This window comes from Cupressus sempervirens, chromosome 10 (genome assembly GCF_028749045.1).
Source record: "Cupressus sempervirens isolate cs-2001-9-10 chromosome 10, ASM2874904v1, whole genome shotgun sequence".
NCBI lineage: Eukaryota > Viridiplantae > Streptophyta > Pinopsida > Cupressales > Cupressaceae > Cupressus > Cupressus sempervirens.
In genome coordinates, this window is record NC_143127.1 from 736,750,770 (window position 1) to 736,770,012 (window position 19,243).

Sequence of the window (19,243 nt, forward strand, 5' to 3'; positions counted from 1 at the left end):
AATTAAAGTTAACTCTTTTTTTGTGCTCTCTAGCTCATAACTTTTGGTTTTGGACTCCATTTTTTGTGATTCAAGTTACACTAAGAAGGTATTGAGGAGAACGACACTTATATTCATGCACAATTTGCAAATTTACTTTTAGAAATTTCTAATGTCAACTAGTTACTATATTGATTTTGAGTTCATTGTTGTAGATTTACAAAAGGTTGGTCACTTTCTCTTGTATAAAGAAGTTCAATTCCTTGTGTTGTGAGGGGTAATCAAATATTCTATTCAACTCTTTCATTGTGGATTTGTCAAAAGGTTTACTATTAAATATGTATAACTATTATGAGTGGAAAAAGAAAATGGATAATTTTTTGCTAACAAAAAAGTTGCATAGAATCACTTTTGATCATGATCCAAAGCTCATGGGTGCTTTAGAAAAGAGGAAATTTTTTGATTGAAGAGATGAATTTATTGGCACTCTTATTGTGTATTTCTCCTTATTTGAGATATCATGTGATCTTGGAAACATCATAATGATATTTAGACTACCTTAGAGATTCTTTTTGGTAAGCTACATAAGGTGGGAAATTTCAAGTTAGAAGATGAACTATAGGGCCTCAATCCTAGTCATTTTGAAAATATCTAGAACTTCTCTAAACATAATTATCTCATATTGTAGCTATCTAATATTAGGGTTACTCGAGAATATGAATAATTGATTATCTCTATTCTCTCAAAGTTAGACCCTTGTTATTCAATTTTTTTGTCTACATTTATGCTACTATGGATGCTCTTTCTAGTGCAGGCAAAAAGTATTCTCTTAATGGATATGCAACCCAACTAACAAGGAAAAAAGAAAAGTTGGCACACATGGGTACATTGAAGTTTTCAAAGCCTCAAATAGTTATTGCAGAGGACTCAACTCCGTAGGCTTTAAGTGGAAAAGAACAAAGGAAGAATAAGGTTTCTAAGTTTAATGAGAGAGCTGAGGATTCTCCCTCACAACATACTTCTGAGTCTTGGGGTGAAATAGGATTTCCCACTCTCACCCACCTTTTTTGAGATCTACATTGACAAGCTTGAGGCCTTTCTCAGTGACTCCTCATCCCTAGTGGCAGCTGCCATCTACACCAGGTATTGATCTTTGTCCTCCTTTTTTCTAATGATGTAGCTCTTTTAGCTTCTTCTCCTAAGGGGCTTCAAAGGCTCCTTGATAGAATTGCATCTTTTTGTGACTTAAGATAGTTGGTTGTGAACCTTGAGAAGACCCATGTTATGTTCTTCAACATTCTAAAGCCCTCACATCTCCATTTCCACTTCTAGGGTCGAGAAGTTGAGATTGCTTCATCTTACACATACCTTGGGGTTAAGTTTTTTGGGCCCCATTTCAGCTTGCGATCAATCATTCAACCTTGAATTTTCAAAGGTTTGGGTTCCCTTGCTATGCTTGAGAGACAGTGCTTTACAAATCACTTCTAGGACACCTCGACTAAGTTATCCCTCCTAGATTCCTTAGTCAGACCCACAGTGCTCTATGGTTCAGTGGTATGGTGGCCTTCTTTGTTAGACTCGTATTAGGCCTCAATCAAGAATATTCAATTTTTTCTCCTCTATTGAATTATCAAAAACCATTGATCCATCCCCCATAGTGTTATTTTGGCTGAGTTTGGTGCCCACCCTTTCATATTAGAGGCCATTTTTTACTTGATCTAGCTCCTCCACCACCTTTGTGGCTTTGCGGACTCTACCAAAGGCCAACATAGATACCCTCACTTGGCATGCTACTCTTCAATTTCTATTATAGATTCTAATCCTACCTCTAGGGCCTATTGTTGGTATGCTCAGGCTACTATCCTACTAAGATCAGTCGGGATAGACATCAACTATTTCCTTCCCTACCAATTCTCACTGGACACTCTAGCTCACCTCCTCCCCTCTTGATAGGAGTTGAACAAATATGTCAGACTCGACATCTACAAACAATATATTATCCAAACCTGGGTTGATCCTTCAAGGGGTTTACGCCTTAGGATGGCATTCTATGCCGAACACTTCTTGGATATTCGAGATGGGATCATTTGGTGCCTTGACTACTTACATAGATAGTGGACCCATGCCCTACATATCTCTCTTGGCTCCTTCAGGGTGGACTCTCACCCACTCCAAATTCAGACCGAGCACCATATCAATAGAGAGGATCAGGTTTGTAGACTTTGTACCATGGCGGAGGCAAAATCTAAGACCCATTTCATTTTCAGATGCCCCATATACTACAAGATCATAGGGAGATTCTATTGTTTGTTTAGAGAGTGAAGATCCCTCTCAAAATTCTTCAGGTACACAGATCAATGTTTCCTTGTGCTCTATCTTCGTGAATCCATATAGCTTCATGATCACACTTTATAGCTATCTTTTCTCGTGGGTCAGACCCAGGTACAACTTGTCACGATCTTCTTCTCACCCTTATTTCTTGTCTAGGGTACGAAGTGACCATAAAGTTTCCCTAACACCAGCCAATCTAGATCAATGAAACCTTTCATAGTGCTCCTCTTCGCCAATGACACTCCTCCTATAACAATCAGCGACAAAACATAGCCCCCATCCTCTCATTCATTGTTGCCCTTCTTCCCTTCAAGGAAGGATCCCTAATCTGGTTTGTGTGACTCTTGCTCTCTTCTTCATCTTCTTTTTTAGGTTTAGGTTTGTTCTTGCTCTTTTGTCGACATCATTTGTATTCTGTTTGGTGTTATCTTCTTGGTTGTAAGCTGCCAATCCCATAGACCCGTGTTGTGGTCTCTTGTTGGACATTAATATATTTATCTTATCTTATCTTATCTAAAGAGAATCATCTAAAAAGAAATTTAAATGTTATTATTGTAAAATTTTAGGACATGGTGAGAATAGGTGTCACAATACAAAGATTGATGAACTCACAAACCTTCTTTAGAAGAACAATGTCATGTTGACCTAATTAATGTCTCCTTCTTTATTATATTTAGAAATTTTTTCATATACACACTCAAGAATTGTAAGACGTCCACATGACATGATAAGATGAAACGTAAAGCACCCATGGATTGCATACATCCTAAAGAAGGGAGATGCCTTCTTGATTCAAATGTCTCTAATAATACAACATCTTTTATGGACATGTTCTCTTCTGTTGAGTCTTCTAATTCTCCCAACATATTGATGGGTAACAACACATACATTAAGGTTTTTGGGAAAGGTTTCATTGACATGGGTGAGGTATTGCTACAAGTGTGGTTATCATTGCACCAAAAGATCAACCTCTCAATGTATGATACAACCATTATACTTGTAGAATTCATAGGAAGCAGTTAAACCATGTCATGAATCACATGAGGGACATTGGCACGCTATGAAAAATTTGCCTAGTTCTACTCATTGTAGGCTCATGTCACTCATGAAGGAGATTCAAACATGTGACAAAGCTCTAATACGACTTGTTACTAATGTGGTTGATGTTTCTCTAGGAATATTGACATGTTAATGTTTGATACAACCATTGAGGATGTTAAACCATGTCACGAATCCAACAAGGGACATTGGTGCACTTCCAACATAGGGGACATTAATGATGCTTATTTTGTATCATCATTGACCACTAATCTTCTTTCAGTTTATCAAATTAATCACAGCAAAAAAGGTAAATTGATTGAGTTCACTCTTAACTGTGTCTAATTAGGGACATAGAGATTAAAGATGTCATAGCTACATGTGTTGTGGATTGTTCATCACATTTATCTTCCTTTTCAAAAATTTCTCATGTTGATGATGATGTTTCTGATATTTTTCATCAACGGTGAGTTATGTTTGTAAGTAGAAGTTTGGGCATTTGAGTCATTTTTCTCTTGAGCAAGTGTTGAGCTTCATAATCCACCTCCTACTTATTTGGACTTGAGTTCTACTCTTTATCAAGATAGTCATAGTGTTTCAGACCTTACAATGGTATGAATACTTGGATGACATTTTTAAAAAGTTTTATTGAGACTCATATTGCAGATTTGGGAGATGTACTTGAGAAGGGTTCTTTTCTCTTTGATGGAAGCTTCATCATACTTAGAGATTCTTCTCCACCTTCTTTGGAAACCATCATACATTATTCTTCTCATTTTCTTGGTTTGCACATTCATGGTCTAGTTTGATCATGCCTATGTGATGGATCCTTTGAGCTTGGAGATTCCTATTCAATTTTTAGAGATGTGCATTTGGGGACTTCCTCCTTTTATTTGGTCATGGAGTGACTTATCCATTAGTCAGTGGACTTGTTTCTTCCTAAAAGAAGATAAGATATGGTTTTTATAGATATTACATCATCTTTTATTTCCAAGCATACTTCATCAATCTTGGAGCTTCTTCATTGGGTGTGGGGTATCATGTCTCTCTTTTTCCTTCCTATGAGGATACTTAATTGCAATATACCTGATGTATATAGTCCTTGATGCATCATTATTTGATTGTTTATTTTCTCTTTTTTGGAGAGGAGCTTGTTTTCTTGTAGTTTTATGGTTTTCTCTATTTGTGAGAGATTGTGTTTGCATTGTACATGGGTGCTTAACATGACCTAGCACATGAGACCCATATTACATCCATGCATAATAAGTGTACTCTCTAAGTTGTACTTGATGCGAGTGTTGGTGTGATTAATGTATTGTAGCTAGTGATAACCTCACTTAGGCCCTTACTACACATTCCTTTTAAGTTTACTTAGCAATCACATTATACTCTAGGACCATCTCAACTTTCAATGGCTATGTTATCACTTATCCACCTCAACTAAAGCTTCCCCCTTTAGTAGGGTTATCAAACTAGGTCATTTTTCCACCTTATGTGGTGATAGGTTCTTAATTCCATATGATTAAAACACTTGCCATGATCTTGTCTAATCCTCCATATTCATCTTGCCTATATATGCAAGGTTCATTATGTACATTTTCATGTCCACTAGCAATATCACCATCTTGCATTGTGATGCAATCTTCTTGACATTCTCTTATGGAAGTTATCTTGGTATTTCTTTGATCTTGGGATTGTTGTAAAGAAACCAAAAACTCTAAAAGATAATTTGTTGGAAGACAGGAGAATTTCACCTTCAATAGATGGTTGTGGATTTTGGCTACCTAAGGGTGCTTTTTCTTGTGGATAAAAAACACCAGTAGATAAGACTATGTTATGGCACCAAAGACATGTATACATTAGAGAAAAGGGTCTAAGTATCTTGAGAAATAAAAACCTTGTTTAAGGATTGAATTATTGTGATATTGATTTTGATTTCTATGAGTGTTGCATTTATGGAAAACAAAACCACATTCATTTCTTACCTTTCTCGTAAATTTTGTGGTATGTTGAATCTTATTCATTTGATGTGTTCAATCTTGTAGATGTTCCTTTCATTGGAAAATCCACATATTATGTTTCATTTATTGATTATTATATTAAGAGATGGGTTTATTTTTAATAAAGTTAATATAAAATTTTTAATCTATTTAATGATTATAAAGAAATGGTTGCGCTGCAGATTGAAAAGAAAATAAAATGATTCAAGACTAATAATCGCAATGAAATTTGTTCTAGTGATAAATTTTGTTCAAATTATGACATTCATAGACATAAGGCAACTCTTTGTTCTCCGCATCATAATAGAGTTATAGAAAGAAAGAATAGGACATTGAAATCATATAAATAAACAAGCCCCTATAGAACCTAACATTTTTTTCCTCCTTGTGTGTAGGAATTTAGATGTAGCAATGCAATATTGCAGATTCAAAAGGCATAAAATGAGATGAATAGACTTAGACTTTGAAGGGGCAGAAAACTCAAGACTATGTGGCTTGGCCACATAGTTCAAAACATTTCTAACAAAATTTCAAGGAGATGATAAGTGTGACATCTTGATCTTGGATCCATTTTAAATATATACATCAGACACCTTAGGCACTATGTCTACACAGTCCAAACATTTTTATCCCAATTTTGGCAGCTAGGTCCTTTTATTCACCTAGCTACTATTTGTGTTGATTATATCCAATTTACATTTTATGCCTAGTCTTACATTTTCTCATTATTGTTAGTGTAGTTTTTTATTTTTCCTATTTTGCTAGGTTTTTCCTACACTTTTAATAATCTCGCTTAGGTTAATAAAGCATGTCTTATTAGGTGAATGGTTGTGAGGTGTCACCTTCCTACATGTGAGCATCCATTAGCTATCTTGGAAAGATACTTTGCTATCTTTAGTCCGATAGATGGTTGCTCCTCATTGGTTGGTGTTGCCACCTCCTCGCTCTTCCTAGCCTATATAAGCATGCTACCTAGCTTGTATTTGCATCTCTTGTTTTTACATCCTCTTAATGCTATTTTGCTTCCAGCATTTGCATTACTTGGAGACTAACTCGATGATGCTATTTTGATTTTGTATCATTTGCATTCATAGTTTAGATATTTATTCTTTGCACTAGTTTTATAGGTTATTAATCTTTTCAGATTCTAACATGGTATCAGAGCTTTTCTATGTGCAAGAGTAGATTTTAGTTTCCTTAGTCGAGAGATTTTGGGTGGGGCTAATAAACTTTATTGTAATTTTTTGAAAAACGAAGTATGCTCTTCTCTTGCATCTTTGGATGATCCTGAGAATCAGAAAATTTTTGACAAAAATGATTTTTCTCTAGGGTTTCAATCTCAAATCTGACAACCAACTTGCATATTTGGAGGTTTCAATCAGTATTGCAGGTTCCAGCATGCCATTGATGGACTTAGGAAGCTGATCTAGCATTTTCATGTCATAATTTGGTTGCTAGGGTCGTTTCTTGATTTTTGGAGCCATTTTTTACTATTAAAGGCGTTTGATTTACACTACAGCAACATCTTCTGTACATCAACAAGGAAAACGCTTTTTGAGTTTTGTTCGTAGCACCAAAAAACCATCTGGGTATCTTTTAGATTTTGCATGCAATCTCTATAATTTGCAGGATCTAGCGCAGAAAGCTACAGCAATACCCCTCTCCGTTGGCAGTCGCAGATTTGAACGTAGTTTTCAAATGTCTCGTTCTTGCTCATACGGACTCCGATTTTCATGATTCTTGTTATGAACTTGGCTATTTTTTTGTGCTCTATTCACTAGTGGAGTTGTTTTTTGATTTTCATGCATGAATTCTTCAGAAATTGCAAATTCTCAGTCGTGACTGTGCACAGTTCTCGTTTTGGAAACTTCGGAGGATCATAACTTTCTCATACGACCTCGTATCGAGGCGATTCTTTTTTTGACAATGCATGATTTTTTGAGTAGATCGCAGTGGTGTTATTTATTTCTTTAATTATTGTGCCCAAGTTTCACTTTTAGCATATGCTCTTCATGAGGGTTTGTAATGCATTGAAATCAAGACGACTAAGTATTTCTTTCTAGTGGTAGTTGTAAACGCACTAAAATAAAGTGCCAAATCATATTTCTTTTTTTTTTTGGGGGGGGGGGGGGTTCTTTGATTGAGTAAAAAGGGGGGGGGCAGCATTGTCGTGGCTGGGTTCTCTTCTTTTTTAGCATTTCTTCATCATGGATCAAAAAAATATGCCCATCCTAACTCCATACAATTACTTTGAGTGAAAATCACACATGAAAAATCACTTAAAGAAAGTTGGATTAAATAGGGTAACTATGGGACTTGAAACTGAACCTACTAAAGATGAAGACAAGCCTAAGTGGTTTAACAAATGTGATGAGGCATACGGAACATTGTGTTTGTATGTTTCTCGTGACTTTCTATTTCACATTGAGTCTTTGGATACACCAAATGAAGTATGGACAAAGCTAGAGACACTATTTGGCACACAAGATTCAATGAGGGGTCATATGTTGGAAAATGAATTAATTAGTTTAAGTCCAGGAAATTTCAACACAATCCAAGATTTCTTCACCAAATTAAAATCACTAAGGCTACAGTTAAAACAATGTGGAATTGAAAAGAAAGATGAGCAACTGATTCTTAGTATTCTCTCTAAGCTAAGTTCAGAATATTTTGTGTTTGTCTCTACCTTCTATGCTACTAAGGGTGCACTTAGTACTCAATTCACCATGCCATCTTTAGATGATTTTGCTATCAATCTCACTCGAGAACAGGACAAGCTAATCCAGATGGGCACTCTTACGTCCTCTAAGTCACATGCCTTAGCAGCCAACCAAGGCACAAAAGAACAACAAGGACAATGTAGTAACAACAATAGTAAGGACAAGAAACAAAAGAATAGCGAGGAGAAGAAGGATCAAATACCGATTTCTTTAAAAGCAACTATTGATACACCATCTTCCAAGGGTGATAAGCCTAAGAAAGAAAAGGTCAAATGTGCCTATTGTGAAAGACCTAGTTATGATGAACATAAATGTTTGCAGAAACAACTTGATCACTTGACATACATTCTTGAGAAGAATAATATTAGTGTTCCTGAGTCTATCAAACAAAGTTCTAATGAAGGGTCTAACAAGGAAAGAGAAAACAGCAAGGGGAAAGGAAAGGGCAAGGCCCTTTTTGCAGTTGCTTCCTCACCATCCACTTGGGTTCTTGATTCGGGTGCTTCACACCACATGGCTTCATCTAAGGAAGAACTTGCATCCTTGGAGCCATGTACTATGCCTTCTATTTTGATGGGTGATAACACTCTTGTTGAGGTGTGTGGGAGAGGGTCTGTTGATGTGGGGGATGGCACATTCCATGATGTTCTTTGTGTACCCTCATCGTCAACTAATCTCCTATCGGTACACCAGATCACTCACACAAGTTTAGGCAAGCTGGTTGAGTTCACTCCTGATTCAGTGGAGATACGTGAGTTGCACAATGATTCTACAGTTGCAGTTGGAAGAGCAAATCATCAGTCACGACTCTATATGTTTTCTCACTTTGTTCTTGATCCTCCTTTGACTATTTCACTCACTCACTCTAATGATGTGAGAAGATTATGGCATGAGCGGTTTGGCCATCTTAACTTCCACTACTTGCATCAGCTTAACCAGCAGAGCATGGTCACAAGGTTGCCTTCTACTTTGACATTGGAGTCACTTGGAATACATGATAGATCTTCTAATGGGTCAGATTCACTTGAGCAGTCTTCTACCTCCACTTCTGATGCAGAGACTGATTCAGAGGACTCACCCCCTTCCTCTCCTAGTCATCATTCACAGGTTGATGATTCTCCTCTAGATTCTCCATCTTCTAGTCCACTTTGGGCTAGATAGATCTTGTAGTTTGCAGGTGATTGGGTTGGGGATCCATCAGACACCAAGCAGACTCGTTCACAATTCCAGGATGCTCTACATATCTTCATTGCTACTGCCTCAAATCCACAGTCCTTTCATGAGGCTTCTGATATTTCTGAGTGGGATACAACTATGCAGGAAGAGTATAGTTCTTTGATGAGGAACCACACTTGGGATCTTGTCTATTTTCCTAAGGGAAGAAAACTTGTTCGATGTAAGTGAATCTACCGTACAAAATTTGCAAGCTTTGCTGGGGGTGTGGGATGCTTCATCTTTTTTTTTGGGGGGGGGGGGGCTCTTCCTCTCACTTGGAGTCCTAATTTTCTTTGGGGAGTCTCTTTTCTCTCTCTTTTGGGGGAATTTTATGTACATGGGTACCTCATTAGGCTTGACTTGTCGGGACCCATTTCTACATCCACCTAAGCTTCGCTTATGGGGGGGTGTTAGTGTAGTTTTTTATTTTTTCTATTTTGCTAAGTTTTTCCTACATTTTTAATAATCTCGCTTAGGTTAATAAAGCATGTCTTATTAGGTAAATGGTTGTGAGGTGTCACCTTCCTACATGTGAGCATCCATTAGCTATCTTGGAAAGATACTTTGCTATCTTTAGTCCGATAGATGGTTACTCCTTATTGGTTGGTGTTGCCACCTTCTCCCTCTTCCTAGCCTATATAAGCATGCTACCTAGCTTGTATTTGCATCTCTTGTTTTTACATCCTCTTAATGCTATTTTGCTTCCAGCATTTGCATTACTCTCTTGGAGACTAACTCTATGATGCTATTTTGATTTTGTATCATTTGCATTCATAGTTTAGATATTTATTCTTTGCACTAGTTTTTTGGGTTATTAATCTTTTCAGATTCTAACAATTATATCTTATCAAACCATATTAAACACTTTAAACAAAGAATAATTCATTCACAGTACCATTTGAGCTCAACCTTTTCAAATAAGGTTGAAGTTGGGCCAATCATATTATTATTTACTGTATGTTGATGTGAAAGAGTTTTATTCCTAGTTAAGAGTAGTGAATCATACTCCAAAACATCACATTTTGGTGAACCCAATACGACTTACATATACATATTCTAAATTAGAGTTTCCAAATATGATTTTTCACTATAGAATTCATAAAATTTGATTGGTTTGTGATTTCATGTATGATTCCATTTTTCATTAGTTATTTATCAAAATCACATGTTGAAAGGTTGCTTATTTGTAAGGGAAAAAAAGTGGCAGAACAAGTTCCTACTCTAACCTTGGGATGAGGGTTATGGAAAAAAAAAATCTTTATCTTTAAAAATAATTAAAGAAATTCAATAGAAATAAACAAAAATAGCATACATCACAACACAGTGATCTACATAGGGAAAAGTCATCACTTTAAAAGTCATCCCTTTAAAAGTCACCTAATATATTATTAAAAATCAACAAAAATACATTATACTTGTGGAGCAAGCTTCTCATCGAAGTATCACCTGCAAAAGATCCTAAGGTAACTCTATAGCTATAAGGCTCTTATCCACAACCTCCATCTCACACACCTACTATATATTTAGAAGATACAATGCTTAAAACCATCAAACAATATTATGAAAGGTGTCACCAATCTTATCTTCAATCTAAGATGCCCTATAATGTGTTTAAACACACATGTTTAACTCCCTTTACAACGCATTCATGTGTCCAACGTGTTTTTATATTTCCTATTTCATAATACCCAACATCTAAGCACCATAATTTATAAACCAAATTTTTAATTGACTAAATATTTAAAGCACTCGAAAAGTTGTGGCATGTTTAACCAAGTTATTTCTTGCTATGTTGGTTTTTGACACTTTCAAGCCTCTTTGGATTCTTCAAGGCCTTAAAATGTGACTTTGAAACTTCCACTATAAAAATGAAACTGCAATATCTTCAATCTAAACATTATCTTGCAACAAAAATTTACCATATACTTATCTACTCAGTTCATAGCTTTGGGAAAACCAATACATATTCAAATGTAAAGTTATTAGATATAGTAATCGTAAGTAAATACAAGTTAGAATAAAGTTATTAAAAATATTAACCTCAAGTACATACAAATTTGTAACACCATTTTTCTAGCATTTTTCACTTCATCGTGTTTGCATTGATCCCTTACATTTTAATATATTTTAAAATAAAGGTTCCATTATGTGTCCTCTATTCACCTCATTTCTTAAAACTTTCATACAAGATCCGCATACGCTATTGTGTTTATCTATTATGTTTATCTATTAGTATGCAATCTTCAAAGATGGAACTAAATATTCTCTATCTTCAATAATTATTATTTATAATATGATTGTGCTTACTGTTTATTGTTGTCTTAACTACTTGATCTCATTTTCACACAGCACCTTTAGGGAGAGGCTAATCTCCATCCAAAATGTACTAAAGACAAAACAAAGTCAAATTTATTGATTTTCCAGATTCACAAAAAAGTAATGATTTTTTTCCAAATTTTTTTTGTTGTTTTTGTCTACAAACTATGCAGATCATGAAAATCAAACGCTGAAATTTTAAAAACCCATGATATTTTCGATCTTTTGAAAATTGGTCAACTGCAAAGTTTTAATAGAGGATAGTCTCGTCGGAATCTTTATGTAAATTTGTACTCAATTATGCATATTCGGTATTTTTTTTAAATACAATAGACTAACAAATTGTGTTCAAATTTTTTAGCCGGTCCAACAAACCAACGTCAAAACTCTTGACAAGTACAATTACCATGAAACACTGGTGTTAAAATTTTTATTAATCAATTGATCACCCAATCACCAATTTATTTTGCGATGGCATTTTATTCAAACTCAAATTTAACGTCTTATGAGCTAGTATACTCCCAGATTTTGTCGGGGCATACGCTCAACCTTTGTTCACATGCAGTATACTTCAGGCTGCTTTGACGTAAAGAACATGGTTTGAACAACGACTATAGCTAAAAGCTTCTTGAATCACAATCCCCATTTAAAGATAGTACGAACATAGAACTTAGCAACCATCTTACTTACAATGGCGAAACATACTTCTCGCATTACAAGTGCTTTAAGTAGAGAGACGGTACAACAAACATGAAATAAACCAACCAAGAAAGAAAGTTAATTCCAATATTAATGTGCAATGGGGCAGCAACGTGAATACAAATGACCCCGATATGTGCAGACACAAATGATTCCTAAAATCAAAAGGCAATCAGGCACTTCCACTTCTCAGCTTTTATAGAATCACTTTATTTATTAGATGACATCCAAATCTGACGTGTTGTCACACACAGCATTATTAACTTATCCACTAGTATGATCATTCATTCCTATAATTAGTTTTCTTACCACATTGGTTCAATTATTCCAATTACAGCATATCAAATGAAGTTCTGAAAATACCACTCATGGTGCCAAGGTTACCTCAAACGTCAAGGATTAATATGAGTATGCCCGTATTCTGACACATTATTTAATTTGATGATTAGGATAGGAACACAGTCGAAAATAATCACAAGATATGCCACATGATCCCTTGACCAACAACAACAAAAAAACAATTAGACTTCCATAATCCATAACCAACAGCTACAATCAAACGAAACTTCTATAATGTTCAAAGCACTGTCTATGATGACATTGAGCTGGATGATATGCATTATCATCTTGGTTTTCCACAACCAAAGCATAGTTAGTAAGGAACCCAATGGCACTGTGTTTAGAACTTGCATAAAGAAAATATTTTCAAGAGAGGTCAATTTAGAGAACCCAGCTTAGCCTTAGAAAATAGTACTTGACATTTACCATGGATGATAATGCCTAAGGTAATGCCAAGAAGATAGCTAGAAAATTACGCGAACATTTTCTTTAAAATGCATGTTATTGGATGGGGATATGCATGTATACAGGACAGCTCAAATAGCATAAATGTTACCAGTACTAAAAACTTTAATGATCATCCAACTATCTTCTCCAAATGTTTAACCTTCAAACCAATTATCGCTCTAGGTTCAATATCAATACAGCATCAAGTTATAAACAGACCAAAAACCTGTAATACAAACTGAAACAAAAACTGGTGACATTTTGTTTAGTACAAGGCTTAAGAGTATCTTCTCCAAAGATGCCATGTGTTACTAAGATGCACAAGCACATAAATGCCTCAAAGATGAGCTCTATATGTATTTTGACGATCAACGGTGAAGAACTCGACAAAATATCAGACATAACAACTCCTCAAGAAATAGTGTGCAAAATTACTAGCATCTTCAATTTTCTTGGCATTTTAGAATATCTTCTCTATAAAAGATGCAATAAGTGCTCCTTGCAAGCCAAAGCATAGACATGCCTTGTAGATGCAACATGAAATATCTCAAATGGATATTTGCTCTACTGCTGCTGTCATGTTTAATTATATACATTATATTTTTCTGTAAATTTTTCTTTGATCTTATAGAGCTAGACAGAAGTTGCAAAAGAATGTTGTTTCTTTTTATTATTTTCAGAATATAGGAATTACAATGAATAAATAACAGTAATTGATAAAATAAAAGTGATAGAAATCATATGCAGCAATACATACTAATCTGAAAATGATTTTAAAATCATATCAGTAGAGTGTGATTTCAGAATAGTACCAATACAGATGTACTTCAAACAAGGTTGACAACAGCTAAAGATGGGAACCAACTACAGCCAAACAAGTTCAAATGCTAAAGTCCAAGCTGCTGCAATAAAACAACTCCAATCTGCTGCAAATAAGCACTCCAAAATTCCTCATGTGAGATGTTATAAAGAAATGCTAGGTTGAACCAAAGTGGCTGCCTTCCCTAAAAATGTACTACCTGCAAAGTGTGACTGCAATACTAAAAATTGATCCCCTGCCTTGATCAAACTGTATGCATAAGAACCTTCGAATATGATCTTGTTGAAAGCTACGTCCCAACAAATTTGCTCTTAGCACTAGGGTTTGCGTCCTAGGTGAGGAATGCTCTTCCAGAGCAATGGCATCCAAAATAGGTTGACAAAATGATAAAAGATACTCACCATTAGGTTACCATCTCCTTGTATCCCCTCTCCAAGGCAAATGGAACCCTAAAAGAACCTTAAAGTGGATTTCATTTGAACTTTATAATGTAACATTATTTCCCCAATAAAGGCGTCCAAATAGAAAGAAATCATTACTTTATTAATGACAAATAGCTCCAAGCATCAAATAAGTCCCGGCAAATGATAATCAAATAGTAGAGATTGAGTTTTTTCCAACGAGCTATCACACATAAGCAAATTGATCCAAATGGAAATAGAAAACTCCTTATTACTCCAAAATGGCTAAACACTTAGTCTTATTTAAATTATTAAAATGCTAACTTAGGAGAATATTTAAATATATATTAAAATATTTCTCAAGTAGCCAAGGAACAACCCAAACACCTCCAAAACAGAAAATTGAATTTGTCACCTCCTTGTGACTGATGCCGGACAACCTAGGTGAACTGGCAGTCTCACCCTCAAATCTAGGGATACTCCTAGAAAAATAGGGAACACACCCAAATCTCCTGAAATTGAGATCAGGGGTGACCTCATAGAACCTCAACTCTAGAAAACGTCACAACCTCCTAAAAGGTAGGAATCTCCTCCTAAAATCAAGGAATTGCTTCCTACAATCAAGGAATTGCTCTCAACCGATCTACTACTACCTAAAATACCAAATCCAAACACTGGAAACCCTAACTGAGTCCCTGATCACCGCTGCCAGCCTATGAGACTCCATAATAGACTAACTCTCATGTCACTGCTAGCAAAAGCTAAAGAGGGGACATGACAGTCCTCCCACTCTGAGATGTTTGCCCACAAGCAACTGCAAAGTTGGATGCTATAAAATAGTCTCGCCCTCCCAAGTGGCGTCCTCTATAGGGAGACCTCTCCAGTGAATCAGATACTCTCAAATCACCTTGCTTCTCAGCTAGTGTTCCCTCTCTTCTAAGATCTCAAGAACCAATGTTAGCTTACCTTCCTCATCCAATGGAGGTAGATCTGGAGATGGTATAATATGTTGTCCCAGTGCCTTTTTCAAACACGACACGTGGAACACATTATGAATCCTACTGCCAGATGGTAACTCAATCTAGGAGAATTGGGAAAACGTCCCTAACCTCTGGGGGCAGAGCTCTCCACTCAGTTGTGGCTACCATGACGGATTCCTGAAATCCCATCTTGAGTGGATCAACTTGTGTTGGTCGCTCACCAAGTAAAAACTGTAGAAGCAAGGGTCTATCCGTAGCAAGTATATGAGTTCGTTCCTGTCTTTGGGAATGAAAGGAGCTCCCAACTGACGCATGGGATCTATGACTTCCAACAACTAGCACAAATCTATTGTGTCCCTACCTACCTCTTTGCCTATCCAACTCCATCCACTTCAAATTTTCCTGTAACCTCTCAAGCGTCTAGACTATTATAGGCTGAGTATTGATGAGAGTCCTCATTAATTCTCTTTCATCCTCATCAGTGTTGTTCTATCTGTTTCCTCTCTATTCATCTGCCATAGGATTTCCCTATTTAGTTCCAAAACCTTGCTCAAGTTGAGTTGTCCTATGTGTAAAATCTGGGTATTTCACCTCTTGGATGCATAGATTTGTAATCAAATCCACAAGCTAGCAAGATCTGGCTCTGATACCACTGAAATATCACAAATGGCTATTTGCTCTGTTGTTGTTATAATGTTTAATTATATAAATTATTTTTTCCTATAGATTTTTCTTTGATCTTATAGAGCTAGATAGAAGTTGCAGAAAAAGAATGTTTATTTTTGTATTTTTAAGAATATAAGAATTACAATGAATAAATAAAAGTAATTGATAAAATAGAAGTGATAGAAATCATATGCAGCAATACATACTAATCTGGAAATGATTCTAAAATCGTACCAGCTGTTACAAGATTCAAGAAGAGTTGGCAGATTAACGGATTTCCGGATAAATGTGTTCCTTATAAAGAATTACAAGGACAACGTAGACTGAAGACAGAATTAGAAACAAAACTAGAGACAGGATAAAAAACATTCCTATCTGGACTGAAGAAAAAAGAGACGGGATAGGAAACATTCCTATCTAGACTGAAAGACGAACTACAGACAAGTAGTTGACTATTATAGAAAGTATAAGATATTATCTTAATACCCTCCCTTAATGGTCAACATACGAATGTCGGAACATTCTGTGATAACTGAGACCCTCCCTCAATCTACAAAATGCTAAAACCAAGAAGCTTTGCCAGAAGAGTGCTATGACTCAAAATAAGTTGCAATTACAAAATTTCGTTTTTGTGAAAAAAACGGTAAAACCCAGAATCTCACACAACCTTGCGTATTACAGACAACTTGAACTAATTTTTGAGGAGAAAATCAACAAATCCAGAATCTCACACAACCTTGCGTATTACAGACAACTTGAAATGATTTTTTAAGAGAAAATCAACAAACCCAGAAAAAAATAGAAACAGATTCAAAAGGTGAAAAATGTAGCTTCGCCTTGATCAGGACCCGGAGAAGTCGGACACTGCCTAACACCCAAAACAAGTTGATCGATGTTTCAATATTTGAAAATTGCGATGTGTTGCTTCCAGGTTCCATAATTGCGACCATTGAATTTGGAATTATACTCTAGCAGAATATTTGTCAGAGATGCCATGGCACGTTTTTCAATGAAAACTGTGAAAATCTGTGAAGGCACATTTTTCGAGGCAAAAATATGAAAGACCCAAAAGAATCAAAGAATGACCCAGAAGAGAGCTCAAAAAACCCAAAAAGAATCTGCTATCGTTTTTTGGATCCGCTAGCTCGAAAATCGAGACACAAAAATCAAAGCACCCAAAAAAACGGACAACCCGATTGGGCTCTCGAAAAACCCACCAAGAATCTACAAACAAAATATTTTTTCGACCCCAAAAATTAGGGTTTCGAAAAAAAAGCCCTGGCTGAAAAAAGCTTGAAAAAAACTTCAAATTTCTTGATAAAAATGGTCGTTTTTTGTTACAGAGTTCTATTAGAGGCAGAGGCCACACTGAAGATTGGAGTTTTAACTCCACAAATGGTCGAGATTGCAGGTTGTTGCAGATAATCGTCCACGATTTCCACACGTTTTGCAGATGACGGGAGTTGCAGGAAAACGTGTTTGGAAGTCACGATTTTTAGGGCAGACTGGTCAAAATCTCAGACACAAAAACCTCAGACAAAAAACCTCAGAAAAAAACCCTAGTTGAAAGCTCAAGGTTTTTAGAAAGCAAGGATCACAAAATAATTTCGAAAATTGGCTCTGATACCATGTTACAAGATTCAAGAAGAGTTGGCTGATTAACGGATTTTCGGATGATTGATTGATAGAGGAACAAATGTGTTCCTTATAAAGAATTACAAGGACATTGTTTCTAAAAGAAACAATGTAAACTGAAGATAGAATTAGAAACAAAACTAGAGACAGGATGGAAAACATTCCTATCTGGACTGAAGAAAAAAGAGACGGGATAGGAAACATTCCTATCTAGACTGAAAGACGGACTACAGACAAATAGTTGACTATTATAGAAAGTATAAGATATTATCTTGATACCAGCAAAGTGATTTATTTCAGAGTAGTACCAATCCAAATGTACTTCAAACAAGGTTGACGCCAGCTGAAGATGGGAACCAAAGACAGCCAAACAAGTTCAAATGTTAAAGCCCAAGCTGCTGCAATAAAACAACTCCAGTCTACTGCAAATAAACACTCCAAAATTCCTCACGTGAGATGCTGTAAAGAAATGTCTAGTTGAACCAAAGTGAACGTCTTCCCTAAAAATCCACTACCTGCAAAGTGTGACTGCAATACTAGAAATCAATCCCCTACCTTGATCAAACTGTATGCACAAGAACCTTCGAATATGATCTTGTTAAGGGCTACGTGAAGAATGCTCTCGACACTAGGGTTTGCACCCTATGTGAAGAATGCTCTTCCAGAGCAATGGCGTCCAAAATACATTGACAAAATGATAAAAGATACTCGTCATTAGGTTACCATCTCCTTATATCCCCTCTCGAAGGCAAATCGAACCCCAAAAAGAACCCTAAAGTGGATTTCATTTGAACTTTATAATATAACATTATTTCTCCAAAAAAAGCATCCAAATAGAAAGAAATCATTTATTTATTAATGACAAATAGCTCCAAGCATCAAATAAGTCCCAACAAGTGATAATCAAATAATAAAGATTGAGCTCTTTCTAACGAGCTATCACACATAAGCAAATCGATACAAATGGAGCCAAAAAAAACTCCTTATTACTCCAAAATAGCTGAACATTTGGCCTTATTTAAATTATTAAAATGCTAACTTAGGAGAATATTTATATATATTAAAATATTTCCCAAGTAGCCAAGAAACAACCCAAACATCTCCAAAATATGAAACTGAGTTTGTCATCTGCCTGTGACTGATGCCAACAACCTGGGCCAACTAGCAGTCTCACCTTCAAATCTAAGGATCCTCCTAAAAAATAGGGAACACGCTCAAATCTCCTGAAATTGAGATCAGGGGTGATCTCATAGAACCTCAACTCTAGAAAACGTCACAACCTCCTAAAAGTTAAGAATCTCCTCCCAAAATCAAGGAACTGCTCTCAACTAAACTACTATTGCCTGAAATACCAAATTTGGACACTGAAAACCCTAACTGAGTCCCTGAGCACCACTGCCAGCTTACGATACTCCATAATAGGCTAACTCTCATGTCACTACTAGACAGAGCTAAAGTGGGGACATGATTCAATATAAATGCATTTTGATAGAATATGAATCAATTAGAAAATAAAACAATAAACATGCTTTGGAGAAAGAAAAATAAGCTGCATTTGCAATTTTTCCACAATATCAAAAATGTTCATAACACTCCATTAGAAAAGTCATCCAATTCCAAATACCAATACAGTTATTTATGTAAGCTTAGCAATGCA

General features: G+C 35.9%; 1 pseudogene; it reads left to right on the plus strand.

The window, feature by feature from the left end:
* LOC149535961 (26S proteasome regulatory subunit S10B homolog B-like) overlaps window positions 1-17,518 on the plus strand; it is a 135,670-nt pseudogene extending 118,152 nt beyond the window's left edge.
* Window positions 17,519-19,243: the final 1,725 nt, after the last annotated feature.